The sequence below is a fragment of the Hydra vulgaris genome, chromosome 08 (genome assembly GCF_038396675.1).
Source record: "Hydra vulgaris chromosome 08, alternate assembly HydraT2T_AEP".
In the NCBI taxonomy this organism is placed as follows: domain Eukaryota; kingdom Metazoa; phylum Cnidaria; class Hydrozoa; order Anthoathecata; family Hydridae; genus Hydra; species Hydra vulgaris.
In genome coordinates, this window is record NC_088927.1 from 26,295,001 (window position 1) to 26,307,205 (window position 12,205).

General features: G+C 25.6%; 1 protein-coding gene across 3 annotated transcripts in view; it reads right to left on the reverse strand.

Moving 5' to 3' along the window:
- The window catches only part of LOC105844181 (coiled-coil domain-containing protein 30), a 129,287-nt gene that overhangs the window by 70,218 nt on the left and 46,864 nt on the right, over positions 1-12,205 (reverse strand). The window lies entirely within an intron of this gene.

The following is a 12,205-nucleotide window of genomic DNA, read 5'->3' on the forward strand; positions in this document are numbered from 1 at the left end:
ATAGCTGAACGTGCAATCAAGGTGATGCAAGACCTGTATGCTTCCTGCAGAAAGAAAGACAAACTGCAACTTCGATTCATTCTAAGTAATAAGCGCTAGACTCTTTATGAGACGTGAGCATCATGTGACCCATGTACTAAACACAGTAGGCCTATAGACACAGACAGTTATGTATATTGTTGTACTAGACGCTTTGATACTGTTAATTTTGTAATACTTGTATAATTATATATCACATAATGTTTTTTGTTATATCACAGTACATGTTGCATAAATAAATAAAATAACAACAGGAGTATGACTCTTACAACATCTTCAGCCTTTAATATTCATTTACTGTACAAAAGTGTACCTATTGAAAATTCGATTTTTTGGTTTTGGGGTGACCTTTTTTCAAAATATGTCAAAATGAAACATCTATTCGTTCTTTTTACATAAAAGTTCATTGAATTACGATACAGGCCTAGTAGGTTGCAAAAAAGTCATATCCCTAATATATATATTTATATATAAATGTATAATATACATTTATATATATAACAGTATAATATACATTTATATATGTATGTGTATATATATATATATATATATATATATATATATGTAGTAGTATTGTATATATATATATATATATATATATATATATATATATATATATATATATATATATATATATATACATATATATATATATAAATATAAATAGGTATATTATTGTGAAATACATGCATGTACATGTTATATATATATACATATATAAATATATATATATATATAAATGTATAATATACATTTATATATATAACAGTATAATATACATTTATATATGTATATATATATATATATATATATATATATATATATATATAAATGTAGTAGTATTGTATATATATATATATATATATATATATATATATATATATATATATATATATATATATATATACATATATATATATATATATATATATATATATATATATATATATATAAATATAAATAGGTATATTATTGTGAAATACATGCATGTACATGTTATATATATATATGTATATATATATACATATATAAATATATATATATATATATAAATGTATAATATACATTTATATATATAACAGTATAATATACATTTATATACGTATATATATATATAATATATATATATATATATATATATATATATATAAATGTAGTAGTATTGTAGATATATATATATATATATATATATATTTATATATATACATATATACACATATGTGTATATACATATACATATACATATATATATACATATATATATATATATATTATTTTTATATATACACACACATATATATATATATATTTATAAATATACATATATACACATATGTGTATATACATATATATATATACATATATAAATATATATATATATGTATATATATATATATATATATATATTTATATATATATATATATATATATATATATATATATATATATATATATATATATATATATATATTAGTAACTTAAGTATTAGTAACTTAAGTTACACACAAAAAGTTTTATTGTCATTTTTTGTGTAAAGCATTTCGTCTGTTGCAGGCAACAACGTTAAACGCCAAAGAATGAGAAAGCTATAGTAATTTCGGGACTGCATTTTCATTTTGCAGTTTCGTTAGATTATTAAGTTTAAATTTCGTTCAATGTATTTGTCCAAGCTATTTTTAAAAGAGTTTGCGCTTTGCTGCATGACAACATTATCTGGTAGTGTATTCCAAATCGAAGCAACTCTATTGTTAAAGAAATGATACCGTTGAGCACAGTTATTTATGATTTCTCTGCGGTATTGTAAACGTTGGTCAGCTCGTGGAGAGACCTTCATAGGTTCTTTGTGTCAGACTACTTAATTTTTAAAATTCTCTAGTTTGTATTTTTGAATTAAATCTCCCCGTTGGCGTCTCTTTTCAAGTGACGAGCATTTAATTAGAGTAATTAAGGTTATGAAGATTGTGTGGTATCTTTGAAGCACGTTTTTGAATTTTCTCTAAAATTTTAATATCTTTTTTTAAATAAGGTGACCATATTGACACTGCATACTTTAAATGTGGTCGCACATAAACTTTATAAAGTTTACTCAATATAGTAACACTTCTAGATATAAATGTATTTTTTAGAATTACAAGCATTCGATTAGCTTTATATGATGCTTTTGTGACATGATCATGAAATTTAAGATCAGATGACAAAACTATACCTAAATCTTGTTCAGTTGTTGTTACTTCAAGCCTAATTCTCGGGTGTGTGCTAAGGTCATTTATAAAGTAATCAAATTTTAGTAAATTAGAACTCCCTAGAATATGCATTACTTTACACTTACTTTCGTTGAGTTGCATTTGCCACATTCTTGTCCATTCTGTAATCCAATTAATATTACTCTGCAGTCGTTCACAGTCTTTTTTGCTTTCAATTGTGGCAAGTATCTTTGTGTCATCAGTGTACATTTTACAAACATTGTTTATCTTATCAGGCAGATCATTAACATATATAATAAACAAAGTAGGTCCTAACACAGAACCCTGAGGAACACCGCTAGTGACAGGAACCCAATCAGATATTGTTTCTCCTAAAACAACACGTTGTTAACGATTTGAAAGGAAAGAGTTTATCCAAGAAGAAAGTTTACCAACAATTTCGTATTTTTCCAGTTTAAATAATAAAGGTTTATGCGGTACTTTATCAAAAGCTTTAGCATAATCAAAGAATATAACATCTGTCAATTTTTTATTTGAATTTGCAAAGGTTATAAAATCCATAGTTTCCAAAAGATTTGTGACACTTGATTTATTTGTGACAAATCCGTGTTGACAGGTAGATATAAGATTATTATGAGATAAATGTTCTGTGATTTTATCTCTAATTATTTTCTCAAGAATTTTACAAGTAACAGAAGTGAGGAAGACTGGTTGATAACTTGCTGGATCTGTTTTGCAGCCTTTCTTATATAATGGAGTAACATTGGCTTCTAACCAGGACTCTGGTAATTCAGAATGATCAATTGAATGTTGAAATATAAGCGATAATGGTTTGGCTAATGATTTTGCACACTTTTGTGGAACTGGAGGACTTACGCAGTCAGTGCCAAATGATTTGTTTAAATCTAATTTGAGTAAATGTGATTCTACTAGAGATTTGAGTAAATGTGATTCTACCTTTATATTGATATATATATAAACATATATATATATATATATATATATATATATATATATATATATATATATATATATATATATTTATATATAGAGAGATAACTATAAATAGGTATATTATTATAAAATACATGCATATACATATTATCATATATTTATATAAACTATTTTTGTAATATTATAGAACTTAAAAAAATTACATGTTACTTACAATTTTTATATATATATATACATGTATATATATATATATATGAAATTTTATTTTACTAGAACTAATATTAAATTACTGGAAAAAATGTATTATCTACTGGAAATTAAGTTAATTATAGGTGGTTTATTTACTTACCGGAGATTTATTATTTTCTACTAAAAATAATGTTTTTTTTACTGGAATTGGTAGAAAGTAAAACCGGAAAAAAGCTATTTTTACTGGTCATTTAAATTGTTGCATTTTAAAATTAATGTGTGTTTTTAAAGACTTTTAGTAATGTTTTTCCTAATGCTAAACTTTTTATAAAGTACGTTTTTATAAAGTTGTTAAAGTGTATTTGTTATTTAAGTATAATTGTAAAAGTTCCCGAAGTTTTTAATAATATTTGAATATCCACTTTATTTTTCTAGATGCCTTTCTATTTTTATTAAAGTTTGGAATTATTAATATTGTTTGAACAAAGAATGAACTTTAAAAGTTATAAGTGCTTTATAAAAGTAATAACACTAGTTTTATAACTTTTATAACACTTTTATTAGCATGATCATGAAACGCAAAATCTGGAAAAATATCTGGTCTTCAAAGTTTTAGTTTATGCAAAACCTTTGTTTTCAAGGGGCGAATCAACTTAAATTTGTAGCAAAAAAATAAAACAATAAACTTACGACTACAAATGTAATAACACTCAAGTCACTAACTGAATTATAAAAGTAATAAAACTAGTGTTATTACTTTTATAAAGCACTTATAACTTTTAAAGTTCATTCTTTGTTCAAACAATATTAGTAATTCCAAACTTTAATAAAAATAGAAAGGCATCTAGAAAAATAAAGTGGATATTCAAATATTATTAAAAACTTCGGGAACTTTTACAATTATACTTAAATAACAAACACACTTTAACAACTTTATAAAAACGTACTTTATAAAAAGTTTAGCATTAGGAAAAACGTTACTAAAAGTCTTAAAAAACACGCATTAATTTTAAAATGCGACAACTTAAATGACCAGTAAAAATAGCTTTTTTCCCGGTTTTACTTTCTACCAATTCCAGTAAAAAAAACATTATTTTTAGTAGAAAATAATAAATCTCTGGTAAGTACAGAAATGGGTAAAAAATTTGTAAGTAACAGTGGAAAATAATAGGGATGTTGGTTGGCTTCATGATTAGTAACAACATAAAATGACAGGTGGCATCTAACACTATGCAGGATCAAGAAGGTTAAAAAAACTGCGGAGCAGGAAAACAATTTTACATTTTGTAAAGTAAGAACCAAATCAAGATTAAGATATTGAAAACTTATCAACACATATAACAAAAAACACATATTTTTAAATATATTTAATAAATCTCACTTAAAACTTACAAGATCAAGGATTTATTATTAAAAAAGACCACAAAGAAAATTTTGCCAATAACCTTCAGTACTGATTGAACCCAGCTAAACTTGAGTTAGGAAAAGTCAGCAAAACTTTACTAGATAACATAAACAAGAAAGTTAGAAATGCTACCCTTGTGCATCAATGGGATAATACAAACAACATTTAAAAATGGTTCCATGATATCAATGACAAAAAAATGTTTTGTTCAATATAACATTGTCAATTTTTGTCCTTTCATTTCTAAGCAGCTGTTTTACAATTTTTTAGTTCACACAAAAAAAATTTACTCAAATTTTTGATAGGGCAATTGATTTATTCACTATTCTAAAAAATTCTTACTTTTTACGAAAAAATAATGTTGCTTAAAAAATCAGGAGATTTCAATTTTGAAGTTACAGTGAAAATTTTTGATAGAGCCGAGTTATGCAAACTGGTAGGCCTTTATCTTATACACCATTAGCAAAGAGTATGGATTAAGTACTAACTGTTTATATAGAGATGATGGTCTTTGCTGTTTCCATAATACTAGCAGACCACCATCAGAAATGATAATGAAAAATCTCATCAACCTTTTTAAACAAAAAAACATTAAAAATTAATTTAAATACTGCTAACTTCTTTGGAATTTCGTTCAACTTGTGTAACAATTCTTTAAGCCGTATAGAAAATCAAGTGACAATTCAAAATAAGCTTGGGGTGAGTAGGAAAATTTTTTAGGCTCCCCCCACCCCTCCTTTTTTTTTTATTAGGGACTCAAGAGTTATATAGTTTATAAAGAAATTCTTTAATGAAATTTTTAAACATAGAACTTTTTATTTTAACATTTATTTTAAGTCATTTAAATTTTTAATTTTAATTCTTTTTCACTAATAAACACTCATTAGGTATGCATAATATTGTTGACGTTCAGTAAACGTTGACGTTTGTATCATTATTTATTGGTGATTGCCTAATTTAAGAGGTTCATGTCAGGTGTGGCAAACTTTGATTGTCGTAAATTTGATTGTCGAAAATGTAAAAAAGGAATAGTGTCCCAAATTGTCGCATTATTGATTGTTGAATAACAGAATATGAAATAATGTTATAAAAGAATTTAATCAAGTGTCGAAAATAAAAAAAGGAATAATGTCGCAAATGAGTTTAATGAATAGTGTTAAAGACAAAAAAAAAAGGAAGAGTGTCGCAAATGAATTTAATGAATAGTGTTGAAAATAGAAAAAGAAATGTCCTAAAGGAGTTTAATGAATAGTAACAAAAATACAAAAATATTAAAACCTATAAATGTGTGTTTAGATAAGATGTCTGATGTCATACTGAAATAGCCTGCTACCGGGGCCTTCAGTACATACACCAACAATCTTATAGGCTGCTGCCACAAAGGAGTGCCATTACATCAACTGAGGGTTTGGGGTTAGATAGCAATCTCTCATTTCATTATTCTTTATTTTTTTCTGTAAAAGCCGTATGCTATAAAGATAAGTAAAATGAGTAAGCTATGGCTGAAATTTAAAATATTTGCAACACTATTCCCTTTTTACTATTTGCAACACTATACTTTTTTTTTGTTTTTAACACTTTATTAAATTCATTTGCGTCACTTTTTTTTTATTATTATTGTTTTCAACAATAATAAAAAAAAAATAGTGCTTTTGTAAACACATGTAAAAACCATGCTAACTACTTTCTTAAGTTGTGTACTTAGTTATTTAACTTGAAAGTAACGCTATTAAAAAAGTAATCATGTTTAAGCATGAAAATGTGTTTTAAATTTTAGTAACAAATTGTTTTTTATTATATGTGTCTTTTATGATAAATAAAAAAAAATCAATCGTATAACTTTTTGAAAAAAAAGTTGCTGAAGTAATGCGTTTGTTTTTAAAATTTTTAGGCAAATGCCAACGTTTACTTAAGTAAATGTAAAGAAATGTGACGTTCATTTTTCTGTCTTTTTTTTAACAAACATTCGCACGTTCGTCAATTTGTCGCGCACTGAATATATATAAGATTTATTTTTCTTCACTTTAATTCTAAAAATAATTATCATTTACAAGTGTAAAAGGTTGCTAAAAACAGGCGCCACAGGTGACCATGAATTTTCTAGTGTGTGTATATATATATATATATATATATATATATATATATATATATATATATATATATATATATATATATATATATATATATATATGAATATTTGTAAATTTTACAACTAACTAATCTAATGTTACATAATCATAATCAATATATAAAATTGTTTAAAAAATTTGATTGATTTACTTGAAATAAAATAAAACTTTATACCTTAAACTACGAGGTTGCATAATTTAAGGTAGAAATTTAAAGTTTAAAAGATTATTTTACATATTTATATCTACAGTTTTTTTATTTTAAGCCATGCTGAATCTTTACTTTATAATTGAAAACCAACTTGATAAAAAATCTCATAAAACTCATGCTATATTCGAATTCTATTTTTAATAATTTTTAAACGACTGATGTTGATACTGTAGTTGACTGTATCTATGTGAATATAAAATTATATTTTAGAAAAAATTGTGTTTGATGGCCAGAAAGATAACAACATATATTCTAAAATGAATTTCATTTTTGATTTAGATTTTGAGACAAAGAAACTTCCCATGAGTAAAATAAGTAATATGTATGAGTGTAAAAAAATATTTTCTTTTGCAGTTAGTGCAATATGTTTTTATAAATAGTTGAAATTGGAAAAAAAAAACCTTAATAAGATTCAAGATTTGATTCACGAATATTTAGGCAAATATATTAGAGATTTGGTTCGAGATTTAAATTTTTGATTTGCAGGGGCCAAAATGGTATACTTTAATGAAACTAAATACCCATAAAAAATATGGGTATATATATAACTTTGTTTTATTTTCATTTTTGAAAATACATTTGACACCATTCGGTCAATATACTAAAAAACTTAGTTAAACTTTAAATTACAATATTTGCTGAAATAAATATATTGTGAAAATCTTTTTAAAATCAACCTTCTAGTATAAACAGTAACAACATATTTAAAAATCACAATTTTGAATAAAGGTCACTAGTAAACCCTAATTGATTCTTACTAATGGTAGACTTGAATGATTTTTGTAACTTTAACTTTCATCAAAAAATTTTTACTTCTCTAATATAAAAACTAATTTTAAATTGAATTGTTTATGTGACACAATGATCGCATAAAAGTGACCAATAGAACTGTCCAGGTATGTAGACCTGAGAGATGTGATAATAAAAATAGATTGTAGATGGTGTCGTTGCATAAAAAATAAAAAAATATAAAATGAGTGATTAGACTTTTGTGAAGTAGAAAAATGAAGTATAGATGCTCAGGGGCAGGGAGAAAAACAACTGACACTCTAGTCACTCTATGTGTAGATCATATGCAATAAAGAACAAATATTTGATTTACTGATATTAGAGACTGTTCATGTCTACAAGTGTGATAGTGTAGTGCATTAGTATGTTCGCTCGGTTGTCTGGTATGGTCTGTTTATGTATTGCCCACTTTTAAATCAGGTAAATAAAAAGCTAAACACACTCGCTTCTTGTGCTTATGGGCAAGTATATCAGAGCCAAACGTAAGACCTACAGAATGAATTTCAATTGATCAAATGCACACATTAGTTACTGTAGGCCACAAGCCATCACTTTTAACCAAAAAAGCTACGACCCCATACTGATGTGGAATGATGTGCTATAAAGTGAGATTTTAGATCCAAGCACATAGTCAGTAAGCACTGATCCGATGTGCATTGTGGAGCTTCCAAATGAATGTGTGCGTATTCATTAGGCTATTGAGCACTATAATCACATCCAGCGGAATAGCCTAATGTCCATTTTGTCATTGTGGTATACATTGGAAAAAGTCAGGGCTCACTAGCCATATAGAAAAATTAATAATTGTTTTTGCAACACAATGATTGCAAAATGTGACTAACAGAGTTGTCCAGTAACGTAGACCTGGGAGAAGTGATAATAGAACCATATTGTAGATGATGTCATTGGGTAAGAATCAGAAATGAATGTAAAGACTATTTAGTAGGAGGAATAAACTTTCATGACTCAGGAAGAGGAGGAATTATGACTAATGCCAACTCTCTCAAAGGGTTGGCATTAGTTTTGGTTATAATTAAAGTCTTACCATAAAACATAGAAACGAGGTCAACAATTTTTTGCCGACCTCAAACACTTTTAGGTTGGCAGTTAGGTTGGCATTGCTGAATGCCAACCCTAATTTCGAGGGTTGTCATGCTCTAGCCATCGTTAGCAAATGATAAAACAATACCCAATGAGTTAACAAAGTCTATATAAATGGTGTAATATTGGCTCCCATGACTAAAAATATCGTACAATGTAAAACAGTAAAATAAAATAAGTAGATAATAAAATTGTAAGAAAAATATTGATTAACAATAGTTCAGACTAAAAATAAGCTTATAAATGTGGGAAAAAAGGTGGTTATCAGTTTTCAATTTATTATTGTCTAAATGCTAGACAATAGTAAATTGAAAACTGATAGCCACCTGTGTCACAGCAAGATTTGTAAATATCGTTAAGTTAAAAATATATAATATAAAGCTCACAAAGCCTTAAAGCTCATGGGTGTAAAAAGAGGTAAAAAATGTTGGTGCAATTATAACCAATTAGAATTAGGTAGTAAACGAATGGTGATCCTCTTCCTCAGGAATGCACTGCGGTCACCAATGACATTTTGGGGAGCCCGAGACCTGCACTAATGCCACTCATCAGGGGTGTCTCTGCAACAGATCTTACAGATCTTTGAGATCTCATAATTCTTTGAGATCTTGTAAAAATGGTGAGGATGCGTGGGTGTGGCCATGAATAAATATATCAATACCAAGACATATAAATATCATGTACACTTATACTAGAAGATACGATTATATGCACATGCTCATATACTCATATATTAAAGTAAACAATTGCAATGTGTAAAAATAACACAAAGCAAATAGAAAACAGTAAATAATAATAAAAAGTAACTTACCATTTCTTTTATGGTCTTATAAATATAATAAGTAGATACCACTCATAAACATCAAAACTTAGATAAGATGGTTTGTGATTAGTACGAAAGCAGTTAGTAGAAAATATGGTAGAGAATCTGGTAACTGATAGTATAAGAAATATAAATTTTAACTGATAAGTGGAGACAATTGCTATCACGCAAAACAGACTCAGAGTAATAAAAAATTCAGAGTAATGATTAGCAAGAGATTATATATATATACATATACATATATGTATATATATACATATATATATATATATATATATATATATATATATATATATATATATATATATATATATATATATATATATATATATATATGTATATATATATATATATATATATATATATATATATATATATATATATATATATATATATATATATATATATATATATATATATATATATATATATATATACAGGACTCAATTTAATGGCCGGACATCGGACATTGTCGGGTTAAAACCTCAGAGTGTCCAATCAATTGACAAAGTAATCGAGCGTTTTGACCGACGCGAATTAAGTTCTACAAAAAAAGGAATGTCGTGCGATTGAATGCTATTGCTAACCAGGCAAATAATTTTTTTTGTTTACAACTTGACATGATTTAAATGTTTCAGAAATGCACTGAATAAAGAAACGTTAAGCTAAACTTAAATAAGGAAAAAAATTAAGAAAAATAAAGAATAAGCAAAACAATTTCTTACGAAAAAGAAAATAAATTAGCTTCAAAGTAAAACTAAAAAAACTCGAAGTTAAAATTACTTTTTGTTACGTTTTTAACTGCATTTGAAGAAAATTACTTCAACAATAATCTTTTAAAACGCTTAATTAAAGTTACGCAAAATGCTTTTACAAATTACTTCTATTGATTGTTTAATAAATGAACAAATTTTATTTAAATTATTGAAAAGTGAAATTAAATTATAGAAAAGAAAAAATATAATATTTTTAAGTTATATAAACATCTTTTTCAAAAAGTTGCTAAAAAGTGTTTCAAAAAACAAGGTAGTCTTTTAAAAATCGTAATTTTTATTCATTGCTATTAATAATCATGCTTTAATTAGAAAGTTAAGATTAAAAAAATAAACTTTTAAACAACTCTTTGTAAAAATAAAAATAAATAAAAAAATAAAGCAATTTTGGGAAACTTTAAATCATGGGAAGATTTAATTTAACTTATTCATAATTTGAAGTAACTTAAAAAAATAATCTTTTGAAAGTTTTTAGAAAGGAATGGAAAAATAGTTTCAAACGTTTAAATTTATCATTAAAAACACATATCTACTAAAAAAAAAATTTAAATGTAAAATTTAATTAACACAATACGTTTATTTTAAATGATCATTATAATTAATTTTTGATTTTGTTAAAAGCCTTTGCATAAAATAAAAACTTTAAAAAAGATCAACAATTAAAGTTATTCATAACAATTTTTTTATTGCATTTAAATTGTTAAAACTAAATTAGCAGGCAGAGATTAGTGAGTGATTCGATCAGAAATGTGATTTTAACTAATGGCTTATAACCACTGAAAAATGGTGGAAAACAATATTGTTGAAAAAACAACCAAGAGGATGTTAATGAAGACTGTATAGTGCAAACCACAACAAACTAACTTAGCGACGTCAGATCAGGAAAATTAAATATAATCAAAAAATCTAACCAGATTGTCTTCAAGTGAGCAAAATACAATAACAACGAAAGATCTTAATATAGTCGACAATAGTTTTGTTTAAACTTATCTAGTAAAATAGTTCAGTAGATTCTGACAAATAATATATTTGTTATAAAAATATGCTACATATATCAGTGTTATTCTTGTTGTGTTTGCTATCTAGCCTAATAAATGCAACAGAGGTCTGGTGTCAAGTGTGAGTAATTTTTAGCACTTTTTGCGTATATACGTTTAAAATACTTTGTTTTTGAATTTAAATGTTTATAGATGGTTATAATCTTGCCCAGCTTTTAGGTCTAGCCCAGGGTAGGGTGTATATGAAGCTTCTTGCCTTGCCTGGTATTACGGGATCATTTTGCTCTCATTTATCTATTATCATCTATTGTATTGGGTTTTAAGTGTTATCGTTGTGTGTTTTTATTGGGTGGTTTTTTAGTTTAGCATTATTTTAACTAAGTTAATTTCTAAAGAACATCTCCAACTGCAAGGGTATATTATATGGTAGCCTCTGTTTTTATTAGACCTAAATTGTGAATGCTTTGCATATAAAAATAACCATTATAAAAAAATTATAAAAACTTAAATTTTAAATTGAATAATTGAATAAATTGCTTTTTAATCAAATCAATAATAAACAAATAACAAAACTGTGTTTTCAAAAATCA